At 44.5% G+C, this 16,845-nt stretch overlaps 1 pseudogene; it reads left to right on the forward strand.

Moving 5' to 3' along the window:
- The first annotated feature begins 8,111 nt into the window (after positions 1 to 8,111).
- Positions 8,112 to 16,845, forward strand: part of LOC132533981 (NADP-dependent malic enzyme, mitochondrial-like) — a 37,312-nt pseudogene continuing 28,578 nt past the window's right edge.

Raw genomic sequence — 16,845 nt, forward strand, 5'->3', positions numbered from 1 at the left:
ACCAACATATATAAATAGCTTGCAAAAATCAACAATAAGAAAACAAACAACCCCCTCCAAAAATGGGGGGAGGACATGGACAGAATATTCACCACAGAAGAGATCCAAAAGGCTGAGAAACACATGAAAAAATGCTCCAAATCTCTGATTGTCAGAGAACTGCAAATAAAGACAACAAGGAGATACCACTTCACCCCTGTGAAAATTTCATACATCAGAAAAGATAATAGCAGCAAATGGACTGACAATTCTATCAGATTTGCTGGTGGAGCTCTTAGAAACTCCCTTTACTCTGCTATTCTTCTCGAGGACCAACTGTAGCAGTCCATGCAATTTACAGCCAGCTGTCTCAGGACCCTGCAATGCCAGATCACCCCTCTCGCCCCTTGGCCTATCAGGCTCCTGCTCCTCCACCTAACAGGAAGCGCTTCTTCCACCCACTAGGCAGCCCCTCTCCACCTACCAGGCCTCCCCTCAGCATCACACTGGCCCTTGCTACTCTTACTTATCACTCCCTGTCTTATCCCAGTTCTTTTAAAAACACCTGCACTATATCACTCAGGTTTCTACACAAAAGGTTTCTGTTCACCCCTACACTGCTATTCCTCTGAGAGAAATGGAGTCTTTTACAACATTGACCCATTTAAATATGACCATTAGATAAAATGAAAGGGGAGATGTCAGAAAATTGTGAGGATGTGGTTGAGCTTGGCAGGGCTTGATATGAGGAGTACATCTATACTGTCAATCTCTCTCTACCAAGAGGTTGAGCAAGAAGGGACAGGAGTAAGCCCTAAGGTTTGCCCCATCTTAGCAGACTATGGCCATACTGATACTATGGCCATTAGATAAAAAGAAAAGGGGTGATGTTGGGAAATTGTGAGGAGCCTCACAAAGCACCCTGCATTTTTCTGCCTCCAGGAACCTGGCATTCCTCAAAACATTAAGCCAGCTCCACCTGTTCCACCCTGAATTCCTGATACTATGGCCTCTCTACATAATCATTGTTTTGGCTGAAAGATCCCCAGCCATTCCATTCCTTAGATCTATTTTCTTTCAACTCTCAAGACCCTTCCTGCCTGCATGGTAGCATTACTCCTACCAGATAAAACTTTCACAACAGTTGCTAAGGGAAGTTCCTACCTTTCCAGTCCCTTTTGCCTTTCTCCACCCCTTTCATAGCCATTTCCGTTTCCGAGTTGCCACTTCCGGGTCTGCCCTTTAAAAACCTGGGCTCTCTGGTCAATAAATATATTGCATTGCCTCACCGACAAGTGTCTGACTTGAGTCCTTCAAGTCGCTGAGTGAGTAGCAGCCCAGGCACGCTTCAGTTGAGTTCTCTCCAACCTAGAGATTATGCATTCAGGAAGAGGTACTGCTATGCTAGCCTTGCAAAAAAGATCAGAAGGGAAAACACAAGTAGAACCTGTACTGGAATTGGTGTACTGCACAATAGTAAAAGATGTGTGTGTATGTGTATGTGTATGTGTGTGTATGTGTGTGTGTGTGTGTGTGTGTGTGGATCAGGCCCAAAAAAGATGACACAGGAACCAGTGGGGGTTGTATTGTTATATGGAAAACAGGGAAATGTTATGCATGTACAAACTATTGCATTTACTGTTGATTGTATAACATTAATCCCCCAGTAAATAAAAAAAATTCTTGTGTGGAGGGTAGAATACTGGGCACCCACAAACCCACCTGGTTTCCTCATGTGAGTTTAGGATGCCCTGACTCTTTCCTATAAATAGTGGGTCTGTCAGTGTACCCCAATCCTGCATCCTTCACTGTGTCTCTCTCTGTTCCAGCTGAAACACAGACCTTACAGACTGCCTGTATATGAGCCCATGAGCACCTTCACTATCTTTGGGATGAATGAGATGACCCTGGAGGTGAGAAATGGCAGTGAAACATAGATTGTATGAAAGAGCAGATAGAAGACACTACAGGTGACAAAAGAAAGACTATCCTGAGCCACATTAAAAGTCGTCAAAAAGGCAAACACATGCTACAGAAAAACCAAGAAAAGTAAGGGGCCTGGGCCTTCCTTCCCCACCACAATACTCTCCTCCCTTTCCTCCCTCTCCTCCCCGCTCCCCCTTGACACCTTACTAGAAACATGGGTGGACACATGGAGAGTTCATGACTGGCCCTTGCTCACCCCACCCTGCTTTCTCATCTCACTCTCCCCAGTCACCTCTGAGGCTGTTGCATGCCACAATCCACCCTATGATATGAGTTTTTGTGGGACTATGTGAAAGCTTGGTAGAGCTTAGGGAAGCTCTCCCATCATTGGATGGAGGTCTGGAAAGACACCACACTTGTTAGCCTCTCTCATCAAAGAGATGAGCCAATATGGAAAAGTCTCCCAGACTCAGTTTCTTCTTGTTAGACTCTCAAGCTCGCAGAAATTTTACAGTTTCTCCCTGCTAGCAGCAGACCACATAGCTGCCTGATTTAAGGTTCATTCAAAGTTCACATACTCACTCAAAGTTCACACATCCACTTCACCATTTAATCAAAGAGGAGAAAACACTCTATCATATACCTCCCCAACACCAGACAGAGAAAACCCCAAAACTCCATTTCCTGATGGTTTTGGATATCCATGGTTTACATCAAGCCTTGATTCTCTTCTCTCTATCTTACCTTACTGGTTAACCCCTATGCTTCTCTCAAATGCCTTTGGATAATTAACTTGACTGAATCTTGGAGGAATAGTTGTCTTGACCTTTATGTATCACATCAATTCTTGTCATACTAGCCCCCTACCATAAGGGCAAGCTGACCTTTTAAAACCTGTAATTTCAGACGTATTTGAAAAATGTTCTTTGTTTAACTTTCTATATATACTCAAGCCCACCCTCAAATAAAACAAGTGTTTGTACCAAGATGCTCCCTGAGCCCTTTTTCTTTTTCTAATCCAGCGTGACATAATTTTATTTTTATTTTATTCGTATAGATCTACAAACTTATAAGGTAACAAGGATATAATTCCGCACCTTTCCCACCACCAAAGTTCTGTTTCCACATTCCTTCCATTGAAAAATTTTACTTGTTTTCCTAAGATTATAGATATGGATTGACTATTACTTCTATAATTATACATCTATACTTTTCTTTATCACGCAGTCACTAGAACTGGTGAGAGAGGAACGGTAATCTTACTTCCTGGCTGGATCCACCCAACATGAGCCCCAACAAGTTTTTAGATCAGTTAAAAGAAATGAACAGCTTTTGGGTGGGGATGGATTGACCAGAAGAGGGTCTTTGCTGAAAGCAAGCAGTCCTGGACTCCTCAGTTATCTGAAAGCTAGGGTTCTTTGTATTTGCTCATGCTATTGACTCTTTTTCTTTCATTCTTCCCTTTTACTTTTATTTATTTATTTTGGATAGAGATAGGGAGAAAGGTAGAGAGATACCTGCTGCACTTCCATCCTGAAGCTGAGGAACTGAGGCTTGAACCTGGGTTCTTGCACACTGCAATGTGTATACTTCAAGTAGTTGCACCACCACCTGGCCTCTGCTTTTACCTCCTGTTTCAAAGAGTGAGAGCAAAACCAGATTTCCTACTGAATCGAAGGGTACAAGGACTTTGGGACGGTGGTGGTAGTGGATGGAGTCAGACTCTTGCCTTCCCTCCAGGTATTTAGCAGGAAGGTGTGCATAACACGATTGAAGGAACAAAATAAATTTAAGCCTACAGAAAGAATGGGATGAAGATGTGCAGAAGCAGCAGCGAGATGAAGATGCCAAGGCTTTTGACAAGTAATTGCCCTCTGGGGTTGCAAGTTCCCTCCTCTCCCAGTTTCCTCCCTCTGATCTCGGGGTCTATAGAGCTTCATGAAAATATATGGGGATTGCCAATGGAGCTCCATGAAGGATAGAACTCTGGGTTTAGTGTGGGGACAGTTGTGTTGCCTGTTAAATGTCTACCAACAGTGCTTTGGTCTGCCTCTACTCAAGAGATCCTTATTTTCCTTTTGTGGAGGGTGGGAAAACCTGGGTGGAAGAAGGGGCAGCACATTTCTCTTTGGAAATAACAAGTTGGAAACAGGGCGAGTGACTTTGCATCCCAAAATTATGGAGTTGTCAGTCAAGAACAGAACTGAAGAATCTTGGGTAAATGCATGGACAGTTAAGAATGGATCTGTAATGCACCAAAGCAAAAGACTCTGGGGTGGGTGGGGAGAGTACAGATCCTGGTACAGGATTGCAGAGGATCCCATGGGATTGTATTGTTGTGTGAAAAAATTAGAAATGTTATACATGTATAAACTATTGTTGACTGTAAAACATTAATCCCACAATAAAGAAATAAAAATAAAAAATTATAAAAAGAAATGCAATTTCTCCTCCTCCTCCCCAATTTCTCACATAGACTGCCCCCAGATCCCAGGCTTATCTTAGCTTAAGATACAAAAGATACAAGTTCTGCCTTCACATCATCTCAATGCTAAATTATGAGAGAAAGAATAGGATACTCCAATTGGAAGGAAGGACCACACATCTTGGTGTGACATACTGGAGTGTGAGCTGGATGGTGGTGGAGACCCTGAGCTGGCAGACACTCCAAGGATGTCCACTACATTTACAATAGGGCATTTTTATTTCCGCCTATCCACAATGCATCTGAACACACAGAATACTTGGTGACTGCTGTTGAATGGGAATATCCATCAGAGGTACCTATGAAAGGGACTATTGGGGGCTGGATGGGTGGTGCCGCTCATAGAGTGCACATGTCCCTGTGCATGATGTCCCTGGTTCAAGATCCCAGTCCCCACCTATGAGGGGCAAGGAGGTTTCAGAAGTGGTGAAGCAGTACTACAAGTTTCTCTCTCCCTCTCTCTCTTCCTCCTCCACCTCCTCCTCTCCTGTTTTTCCTCCTCTTTATCTCTTCCTATAATACATTAAAATTTTTTTTAAGGATTCAGGCTTCACTGGGTTAAGTGCACATGGGGAAAAGCACGAGGACTAGCGTAAGGTTCCTGGTTCAAGCTCCCAGCTCCCCACCTGCAGGGGAGTCACTTCACAAGCAGTGAAGCAGGTATGCGGGTGTCTCTCTTTCTCTCCTCCTCTCTGTCTTCCCTTTCTCTCTCCATTTCTCTCTGTCCTATCCAACAACAACAAGAATAACTACAACAATAAAACAACAAGGACAACAAAAGGGAATAAATAAATATTTTTTTTAAAAGTAAGGGTAAAAAAGTCCTGGGAGTGGTGTACAGGCACTAAACCACGGTGATAACCCTGGTTAAAAAAAAAAAAAAAAAAAGATTGAGAAAGGGAGGGAGGGAGGGAGGGAGCGAGGGAGAGAGAATGTAAAAATCAATTGATTGAAATGCAGGTTAAGTTGTCTTTATTTATTTATTTATTTATTTATTTATTTTTGTCTTCTGTGCAAGAACACTGTTCAGCTCAGGCTCAGGCATAAGAGTCTCTTTGCATAACCATTTTGTTATCTCTGCATAAGCTGTTATTTCTCTAACAATGCCCTGGTTGCTTGACTCTTGCCTGACTGGTCGCCTCAATAGCATATAATTAAAACTAACAATAATAGCAAAGAATCATACAGCACCTTAATAGGTCATATCCTGTCCTAAGTTCTTTGATTTTTGTCAATCCTTTCAAATGATATAATGCATACAATGATGATGACATAGTTCAGCAGACAAATGTCTTTTGCTCCTTTCTAATATACCTGGAAAAAAAACCAAATTCCATGAGGTGATGCTATTTGCAAAGTGGTATGGTCATTTACCCAGGTCACACTTGTCAGTGACACTGTGGTCAAGATTTCAGTGCAACAGCTAGAGAGTCAGTGCTTCAGAGCCAATGCCTGAAGGCTTCAAATACAAAGCTGGAAAACCACACTGGCTGGGCCACTTTACCGAGTTTGAAAAAAATATCCCTATCATGGGCTGATGATGGAGATCAAAGATGAATGCCAGAGGTCACAGATGCTACCCCAGCATTGCCATATGCCAGAGCTGAGCAGTGTTTTGGTGTTTTGGTGTTTGGGAGTCAAGAACAATAGGCTTACAAACAGACTCTTGGAAAGCAGGGAGCTGGCCACAGGGAATTCTGTTTAAGGAATGATTCACCAGCCTTTCAGAGCACTTCCTTTGTTTGGACAGGACACCATCCCAGCAGTGCCAAAGATTTCAGGGACAGACTCAACCTTTCTTTCCACATTGGTTCACAACCAACAGCTTTGCAAAACAAGTCATCTACAGGCAAAAAAATGAACAAAAAATAAATAAATCCTCATTCTCAAGTGCATTTGAACTGCCTGTGCTAACCATGTGACTTTGTAGTACTGTAGACAGAGATGAGCCTCAGTTTACTCTTCCATAAGTGCTGTCAGAACCCCTCTGTCCTGGTTGGGGTCAAATGGTCTGAATGGCAGGGGCCTGGGCACACCCAGTAGAGCACATACCACCATGAGCAAAGACCCTACTTCAAGCCCCAGCCCCCACCTGCAGGGGGGAGCATCATGAGCAGTGAAGCAGTACTGCAGGTGTCTCTCTTTCCCCCTCTACTTCCCTGTTCCCTCTCAATTTCAGTCTGTATCATACACAAATAAATTTAAAATGAAACTGTAAAGCAGTACAAAGCTGCAAGGCAGCTTTTCACATCTGCAGGGAGATGTGGCAAAATCCTGCAGATACTTGCACACTGAGTTTTAATTTTACAAAACACTTAAATAAATAATAGAGAATATACGGTGTGCCAGTGGTGCAGTGGGTTAAGCACACAAGGTGCAAAATGCAAGGACCAGCATAAAGATCCTGGTTTGAGCCCACAACTTCCCACCTGCAGGAGGAGTCCCTTCACAAGCAGTGAAACAAGTCTGAGGTGTCTATATTTTTCTCCCTCTCTCTGTCTTCCCATTCTCTCTTGATTGCTCTCTGTCCTATCCAACAACAATAACAACAATAATAACAACAGTGATAAACAAAGGCAACAAAAGGGAAAAATAATGGAGAATATAAAATCAGTCTGCTTTTTGACAATTAAGTTCATGCTCTCTTTTCTTTCTTTCTTTCTTTCTTTCTTTCTTTCTTTCTTTCTTTCTTCTTTCCTAAAGTACATCTTTCCTTGTTAGTATAACTCTTTCTCTCTCTGTCTCTTTATGTCTTCATTCTCTCTTTTCTCCCTTCACCCTTTGCCATCAGTGTTATTGCTGAGGCTTTACAATCCCCAGTGGCCATTTTTTAATAGTGGTAAGACACAGAGAGAGGAGAGAGAGAAAGAAAAGGACAGATACCTGCAGCACTGTTTCACTGCTCCTAAAGTTCCCCTTCCCCATCCAATGCAAGTGGGGGCAGAATTTAAGCCTCTTGTGTACATAAGAGGCTTTCAAATGCTTCTGCTGTGCTAGCTGGACTTCAAATAGCACTGAACACCCAGGAGATGTTTAGTGGTATTGTAAGGGTAAAAGAAAGTTCACTTGGATAGTGTGCTGCTTTGCCATGTGCACAACCTGGATTCAAGCCCAGCCCCATCACACTGGAGGAAGCTTTGGGATTACGGTCTCTTTCCCTCTCTCCTTGCTTCTCTCTCTCTCTCGTAAAAATTATCATATTGGAGCCAGTGAAGCCCCCCAGCAACAGCAATACATAAATTATCATGTTTTTTTTGAGAAGTAGTGGAGCCCCAGTAATAACAAAAAAATAAATTAATTAAAAACAAATGAAAGAGAGTGCCAATCTGTGTGTATCTTCTATCCTATTCCTCTCTCTCTCTCTCTCTATATATATATATATATATATATATATGTGTGTGTGTGTGTGTGTGTGTGTGTGTGTGTGTGTGTGTGTGTGTATTTCCTTTTTTTTCTGTAAAGCTAAAAGCTATATCAAGATCAACTAGGTACAACACAGTGATGACCCAAACCCCAGGCAGTTCACAAGCAGAGATGGTGCCCCAATTCCCAGGAGGAAGCTAGGGCACAGAGTAGACCCTGACTTACCTGTGCCAGGTGGTTGAGTCAGCAGAGCTGGAGTTCAAATGCAGCTCCAACTCCCCACCCCCACTCGGAATCTGCAGGGAATTCAGGGCTAGATGGTGGGGTTCTAGATACCCATGGGTCTGCCTCTCTTCCTCCTCTCCAGGGCATGGCCTTCATGCTAGAGGAGCAGCTGCAGCTGTGCATACATGGCTTGACTCCGCCCTGCTTCCGGAGCCAGGACGTGCAGCTGCTCTGTGTCATGAGGTCCTACGAGCGGCAGCAGAGTGACCTGGATAGATCAGTGGTGTCCTCTGGCCAACTGCTTTCTAATACACTCCTGCAGGCACCCCAAACCCAACCTGGCCCCCAGAGCAGTGCAGGTCCCCCTAAGGTTCTATCTGTTTGACTGGGAAGGATTCCATCCATGAAAACCCAGAAAGCCCCTTAAAAAGAGGTGGCATTTGAGTCAACCAGAGAGAAGCATGAATGAATGCCTTCATTGAACTGTGTGGATTTTCTGGTGGGACCCTCGGCTCCTGGAATGAGGAGAATGACGCTGTGTGGGGTGGAGGGAGAGAAGAGGGTTCCTTGCCTCCAGGATCCTACTGTCACATGTGATACTAGTGAAACCTGCCCCCAACAGGACAGATGGGGTTCTGGGGACATCAGTGATCAGAGTGGTAAATGGAATTGAAGCTTACTTCCAGCCACTCAGAGACTAAAGCTGAATCTTGAGACCAAAGCACAGCCTCAAGGACTAGAATCCTACTGGTCTTTGGACAGATAACTCAGCTAGGTAATCTCTGCCATGTGAGTCACCCAGGTTTGAGCCTGGCCCCCAATCACTGGACAAAGCTTCAGTGCTGTGGTCTCTCTCTCTCTCTCTTTCTCTCTCTCTCTCTCTCCCTCTCTCCCTCTTCCTCTCCCTCTGTCTCGAAAGACAGAAAGTCCACCTGATGGTTTTACCCTCTTGAAACAAACAAACAAAAAAATCAAGACCCTTTGTGAACTGAAGTCTAGGGGGAAGTTTTGAGACACTCTACTCCCAGAGGTAGGAAAATGCAAGGTGTTTGGCTTCTCTCTGCTTGCCCTAAATCAGGTTAAAATCTTTCCAGTCCTTCCCATGGCCATTCTTAAGGGAGGGGGAGGTGAAATGGGGTTTCCTGAATGTCATGTGTGAGTGTGTGTGAGTGTGTGTGTGTGTGTGTGTGTGTGTGTGTGTGTGTGTGTGTGTGTGAAAGAGAGAGAGAGAGAGAGAGAGAGGGAGATTCAGACAGAGAAAGAGGGAGACACACCACAGCACCAGAGCTTTCCTGGTGCTCTATCACCCTCCTGTGTGGTGCTGGGACTCCAACCTGGGCCACATACATGTCAAGGCAAGTCCTCCCCAACCAGTGAGATATTTCTCTAGTCCCTTCCTCTATTTCTACCTACCTAGAAGGAGCGAGTGCGTCAGGTAGTGGATTTCATGGACTCTATCTCTGATTTCCAAGTTCAAGTGACAATAATGCAAATATCTTTTCATGTCAAAGCTGGCATGTGACAGCATCCAGCTTTCAGGAAGGGAAATGTTTGCTGCCTACATGAATCCACCATCCTGACCACCATTTTTTATAATGAGTGACAAGTAAGAGAAGGAAAATAAGGGAGATATCTGCAGCACTGCTACACCACGTGGAAAGCTTCCCCTTCAGGTGGGGGCAAGAGAGTCAATCCTGGACCCTCACAAATGGGGATGGGATGAGCCACCACCAGAGCCCTCAGCCTGGTTCTTGTCTTCCTTCCTGAGGTACATCATCCCCATGACGCTCCAGAATCAGAATGAGAAGCTCTTCTACCGGGTGCTGACGTCTGATGTGGAGGGTTCATGCCCATTGTGTACATGCCCACCATGGGGCTGGCCTGTCAACACTATGGCCTGACCTACCGGAGGCCACAGTGGGTCCTGGGGATAGTAGTAGAGGTGGAGACATCTCCTGGATAGGACCCCATTCCTTCTGCTGGCTTTGGCCACTGGACTTCTACTTGCCAACTCCTGATGTTAAAAATAGTTCTTATTTTCTTTTCACCATGCCTGGGGCTTCTCCTCTCCATGCCACCTTTTTCAGAGAGAGAGACAGACAGAGACAGAGAGAGACCACAGCATTGAAGCATTGTCCAATATGTTGGGGACCAAAATTGACCCTGGGCCACATACAGTACAGGGCAAAGCAGCTCACTATCCAGGTGAGCTCTCTTGCTAGCCCAAGACATCTACTTTTCAGCACTACCCAATAAATAAAGAAAGAAATAAAAGGGAACAAGGAAATAAACAAATTTGACAGCACTGACTATACTAAATGCATCACATCCCAAAGACAATGTCTCTATGGAACTGTGGGCTGCATCTGCAAAACCCCACCACCTCCTCGGCTGATGGAGGCAAGGGTTGGGGGACCACTGGAGGCCCATGGAGGTACCAAGGGCCAGGCGTGGTCGTGTGGAGACACGAACTTCTGGGAGTACTTCAGAGAGACAACTCAATTTTATTGGGGTGATAACAGGTATATATATATAACAGGTATATATATATATATATATATATATGGTTAGAAAAGGAAGAAAAGGATTTGGGCGGTAGCACAGCAGGTTAAGTGCAGGTGGTACAAAGACAAGGACCAGCATAAGGATCCTGGTTTGAGCCCCTGGCTCCCCACCTGCTCACAGGGGAGTTGCTTCACAAGCAGTGAAGCAGGTCTGCAGGTGTCTGTCTTTCTCTCCCCTTTTCTGTCTTCCCCTCCTCTCTCCATTTCTCTCTGTCCTATCCAATAATGATGACAACAGTAATAACTACAACAACAACAACAAACCAACAAGGACAACAAAAGGGAATAAATAAACAAATAGAAAAAATAAAGAAATAAAAGTGGCAAAAAAGGGAGAGAACTAATAGAAGAGGATCACTCCAAATAAGGACTATTGGGGAAAGGCCCATTGCTAGTATGCTGAACAAAGTGGCTAGTAAAGGAATTTATGATCAGGCTGGTCCTGGAGAGTAGGGCTAATCTTATCTCTGGCCAGGGGGAGGGCTTCTTTTATTGCAGGTCAGTGGTCCATTCAGCTTCTTGTAAGCTGAGGCTGGAAGCACATGCTGATCTCTTTGTGGAGGGAACCTGGGGTTCAACCCCCTCAAGGCTTAAGGACCACTCTCCACATGGAAGTAACAAGTTGAGATGAGAAAGTTTTGACAAAAGCACTGCAGAGCTCCCCCAGCCCTGACTAAGATCTGACCTGCAAGTGCCTCATTCAGAGCTGTGTTGCTGTCTGTTTTTCTCCCCGTATCTCCCTCTCACCTCCCCACCGCCTGTTTCCTGGTCATTTCTGAAGGAAGGGAGGTGAGCTTGCCTGCCTGCTGGGTGTCACTGATGGATCACTGAATGTTTGGATTCCAAAGACAAGAGTTCTCAGGCTGACTCAAAGAGCCAAACACCCTCCTTTGTGTTTCACTCTAATTTCACTTCAAATGTGATTTTATTAGGGTGGGGCAAGAGGGGACAGGGGTTCCAACTTCTTGCAGAAACAAAGATTTCCAGGAACATTTCCTAAAGCGATCCCTCATGGGGGGTTTGTGTGTGGGGGGGTTGTTTTCATAGTGTATTCATGCCCCTGCCAACGGGACATGAACATGGGCTAGGAACCCAAGAACCTGAAATGAAAGGAACAGGAGACACAAGGAATGACAGCAAGACAGGATTCTGATCAAGCTGCAAAATTTTATTGTGTTCACAGGCATTATAAGGCTTTGGGGAAGGGGAAAGTACTGGAGGAGGAGGAGGAGGGGGAGCAATCATCAGGGTGGAATGTTCCTTGCAACATACAATAGCCGAAACCATGTTTGTTACCACAACTATGTGGTGTGTCACTTGCTTTCTGATAAATGGCCTACCTGAGGGGAAATTGCCTGCCCGTGGGGGAAATGAAAACTTGTCTTGAGGGCTTCCATTGTTTCAAAGCTTCTCAAGCAGAGAATGGCTCCTGGCATCTCCTCCCTTCGTTACAATTTAACTGAGGCAGGCAATCATGGGTGAGGTATAGAGACCTTAACAGCAGTTTTGGTGGGCATTAACCAGAGGGAAGAAGTATTGACCTGATTCCTTCTGTGGGGTGAATGTAAAACCAGTCTTCCCGCATCTTATAAGGCTCTTGGTGTCTTTTTGGGGAGGGGAGGCAGAGCCAAAGTTTTCAGGGTGTAGACAACTTCAAGGCAGAAGTTTGTTCTTGCTGACACCAACCTCCATGCAAATCAGGTTTGCTTCACGGGGGACTTAGAGGTGGACTATAGGGTCATCCCCCTGAAGTGCTTTGCCTTTCACCCCTTCCTGGTGCCCTTTCCCTGCCAAGGTTGGATGTCTCAATTTATAATTCTGAGTTTTATGCCCTCCGAAAAGGAGGTCTGTCACCCTCAGGTTCAGCCAAGCCTCTGTCAGCCAAATCAAACCTATCATAATGTATTTGTAAGGGTTTTGATGCCAAGGAGTCAATTTGCCATTTTATAAAATCAGTAATCTTATTAAAAATAAAGGGTCCTAAGGTAATCATTAACAAAAGACTAATCAGGGGTCCCACGACTGAAGGCAGCCAAGAAGGGGGAATTCATCCATGATTGTGCAGAGGAAGGGTCATATCTATTTCTCAAATCTCGACTAAGTGTTTGTAGGTTTTTAACATTTTGTTCTATAATTCCTGATTCATTAATATAAAAACAACATTATTCTTGTAAAGCTAAGCAGGTTGCTCCCTTTTCTGCTGTGAGAAGGTCAAGGACTCGTCTGTTCTGTAAGTAACCTTTGTCAGAGATGTGATCTGTCTCTGTAGTGACTCTAGACTGTTTGTGGTGGAATCTATGACTTGTTGTAATTTGTCAGAAAAGTCATGGGAGAAGTAAATAGAATGTCCTACTGCCCCACCAACTATGCCAGTAGAGGTAGCTAAACCTATGCCAACTATCAATGGGAGGAAAACAGATCTTTTATGAGTGGAGTGTAGGAGCCATGCAAACTCATCAGGTTCATATAAAGTGAGTTGGGGGACTATAGCTACCATGAGGCAGGGCCCAAGGGTAGTGGTATTTATGCTAGTCAGAAGTGTCCCACAGCACCAGAAGTAAGCTAATTGTGGTGCTTCATGGACAGTGCTTACAGAAACATTATGGGTGCAAGTGAAATTAACAGGGCCAGTGTTGTTGGTATAAAGGAATACCAGTATAAATGAATTGCCTATGTGTTCTAGAAAAAGTGGGACTGAGGAGACGGAGGGATGGGGCCCCATAGGGGGTTCATTTGTGGTTGCATCTAGAAAAGTTGGCAGTGTGTTGTTTAAAGGTTCTGCTGCAAGAATGGGTCGTGAAAGGGATGCACATAGCAAGCAATGGGAAATGTTGAGAAAAATCTAAGAATAACTTAAAAGGTTAATTGCATATTGGAGATATAGGGGCCAAGTAGCCCATTTTTTAGTGACTTCCATGGCCGAATTTGTTTGGAAAGCCGAATGGAGCTTATTCTCTGTTTCTATAATGACTTGATTTACTTGTTCTCTATGCTTGGCCAATGCCAATTGTCTGGAGATATGTATAGTTACTGTAGGATATGTGGAGTATCCATTATTATATAATTTACCTGTAACTCCCTCTTGCCAATGGGTATCCCAGGGATCAGAAATCTGAATAGTAAACTGGGACCCTTGTAATCTGAGACTACTGGGCTTTCCTGTTTTGGTTCTTGGCAAGTGGGCATCATGGAGAATGCAGGACCAATAGCGGCATCCTCCACAAGTGGAAACATCAGTAAGGCATCTGCTCCGGTCCTTATTATCAAAAAGAAAGCAGGCATAAGGCCGATGGGTCCTAGATATAGTCTTGGGAGAAATATTAATGACAACAGTCTCCCGGAAACCTTTAGGAGGATAGCGTGCTGTGCCAATGTTTTGGACTGTAGTGTGAGAGTCTTTGGTTTGTGTCTCTCTAACCTGGAATTCCCACTGATAAACAAGGGCTGTACAAGTGGGAATGGCCAATATTAGGGGCATGTAGAGAAGACAAGGAAGCATCACACGGTTGGACTTCTTTGGAACCATCTTCAGATTTTAGTGTTGTTTTCCTGAAAGACAAAAGAAGAAAAAAGGGCCTCAGGAACTCACATTCTTGGGCACGGAATACATTAGTAATTCTTGGGGCTTTAGGGAAGTGTATCAACACTGTTTTTAGGAAGAGCAGGGCAATCTCCCCTTGTGGGTGAGATTCCATTGACTTGTCTAACAAGCCTTTCAGGAAGCCACGTAGGAGCTCCTTCATTTTGATCATATATGCAGGCCGAGCCACGTCCCCAGATGAGGACAGGGTCAGGACCTTTCCATTGTGAGGGGGTCATACCACCTGAACATGGCTTGTCTATTATGGGTCTCAGGATGCCAGAGATGGTTAGCAGCAGATCTTTCTTGTGCATCCAGATTGAGAAAATTAAGAACAAAAAGAGCATGGTTGAGGCTATTACGTGGCACTCCACGAGTTTCATAGACGGAAGTCTTTTTGAGTTTATGTAGAGTTGCCTTAAGCATTTGGTAGGGTTCCCATCAATACGTAGGCTGCAGTTCCATTAACAGAGCCGTCAGTAAATACCAAGGAGGCCTTATTAAGAGGCTGGGTAGCTGTTATCTTGGGGAATACAAAGGGATGCACAGCAGCAAATTGTAGCAGGGGACTGTTGGGATAATTATTATCAATGGTGCCTGAGAAGGAGGCACATGCAATAGGCCAGTCATCAGAGGCTTGGAGCAACCAATCAAGCTGATTTTTAGTGTAGGGTAAGATAAGAGAGTCAGGATCTTTTCAAAAATATTGACGGCTCAGTTTTCATGCTTTTATAATCAGCTGTGCAACCAGGAATGGATATGTGGCAAGCACCTTTTGAGGGGAAGCAGGCAGATGAACCCATAGTAGGGGGTGCCCCTTATCTTTGGCTTTAAGTGAGTTTTGCCAGAAAACACCAGTGGGTGTATGAGAAGTGGAACAGATAACAAATAGCAGGGGTGTATTATAGTCAATTTGAAAAACAGTCTGCTCTTGTATAGTGCGGTTTAAGGAATCTTGGGCTTCAGTGGAGAGCTTTCTGGGAGACAATGGGTTTGGGTCACCGTTAAGGACTTCATTTAGGGGGAGAAGGGCATGAGTGGGCAATTTTAAATATGATCTAAGCCATTGAATATCACCTAGAAGTTTTTGGAAGTCATTTAAGGTCTGTAAATGGGAGGTGCGTAGTTGAATTTGAGGGGTTAGCATGCGATGGTGAAGTAATTCATATCCCAAATAAGTATAAGGGTCAGCTATTTGTACTTTATCGGGGGCAACTTGAAGTCCTCTATTTGAAAGACTGGCTGTCAGGTCTTCTAGGCATTGAAACAGGCTGTCCTTTTGGTCAGCAGCCAAAAGTATATCATCCATATAATGTAGAATATATATGGAAGGCCATTTTTGTCTAATTGGAGCAACAGCCTCATCAACAAATTTTTGACAAAGGGTATGGGTATTGGCCATGCCTTGTGGTAATACTTTCCATTGATAACGGGGCATAGGGCCCTGAATATTTATTTGGGGTATGCTGAAGGCAAAATGGGGCCTGTCATCAGGGTGTAAGGGAATAGTGAAGAAACAATCTTTGAGATCAATAACTATTTTAAGATAGCCAGAGGGGATCGCTACAGGGGAGGGTAGACCTGGTTGAAGGGTCCCCATAGGGAACATTACTTTGGTAATAGCTCTTAAATCTTGTAATAATCGCCATTTTCCTGATTTCTTTTTTATGACAAAAATTGGGATATTCCACGGGGAGGTAGTTGGCTCTATGTGAACTGCAGCAAGCTGCTCCTGCACTAGCGTCAGTGCTGCTTTGGCTTTTTCTTGTGTTAAAGGCCATTGATCAACCCATACGGGGACACTTGTTTTCCAGGCAATTTTTTCTGCTTGGGGTGCAGGCATGTCAACGGCCATTAGGAAAAAGGCAGAGGGGGAGGGATACCCAGCCCAGACTGATCTGTCCTTTGGACGACTGTAAGGGGTTCTCTAATTCCTTGAGAGTTTTTTTACAAGTCCACTTCCCGGGAGAAAACCTTGATTTAACATCTGCCGGGACACCTTTTCGTTGGGGCTGCACATAATGACATTCATTTGAGATAAAATATCACGGCCCCAGAGATTAACTGGCAGCCCAGGGATAACAAATGTAGTAACAGAGCCAGTATTGCCCTCTTCATCTGACCAAGTAAGAGCCTGGGAGCTGACTTTGGGGTCAGTGGACTGGCCTATGCCTTTTAAGTGGGTGTCAGAGGCCGTTAAGGGCCAAGTGTGTGGCCAGTCTTTTTCAGAAATGACTGTGGCATCAGCCCCTGTGTCTATAATACCAGTAAAAGGTTTGCCATTTAAAAATAGTTTCAAGGAGGGGCGGTCGAGAGAAACCTGTTGGACCCAATATGCGTCTGAGGACCCGGGGGGGGTCATCGAGATGGGACTGTTTATGGAAATTACTATTAAGGTGCTGTAAGGGAAGTAATATTAGTTGTGCTAAATGCTCACTGGGTGGAATGACCTGTGTGCCTTCTTGAGAGGAGGCGATAACTTTAATTTCTCTAGTGAAGTCATTGTCAAAAACTCCGGGGACCACATGTAGACCTTGGAGGGTGGAACTAGCTTTTCCTAGTATTATGCCGAACAAATTTTGAAGGAGGGGGCCAAAGAATGCAGTATTTATGGTCAGAGGGCCTGTATCAGGGGTTAATACTGTGAGGAAGGTGGCACAGAGTTCTAGTCCTGCGCTGCAAGTGGTGGCTCTCCAGAGACTAGAGGCCGATCTGCGGAGGCA

This window comes from Erinaceus europaeus, chromosome 17 (assembly GCF_950295315.1).
Source record: "Erinaceus europaeus chromosome 17, mEriEur2.1, whole genome shotgun sequence".
Lineage (NCBI taxonomy): Eukaryota > Metazoa > Chordata > Mammalia > Eulipotyphla > Erinaceidae > Erinaceus > Erinaceus europaeus.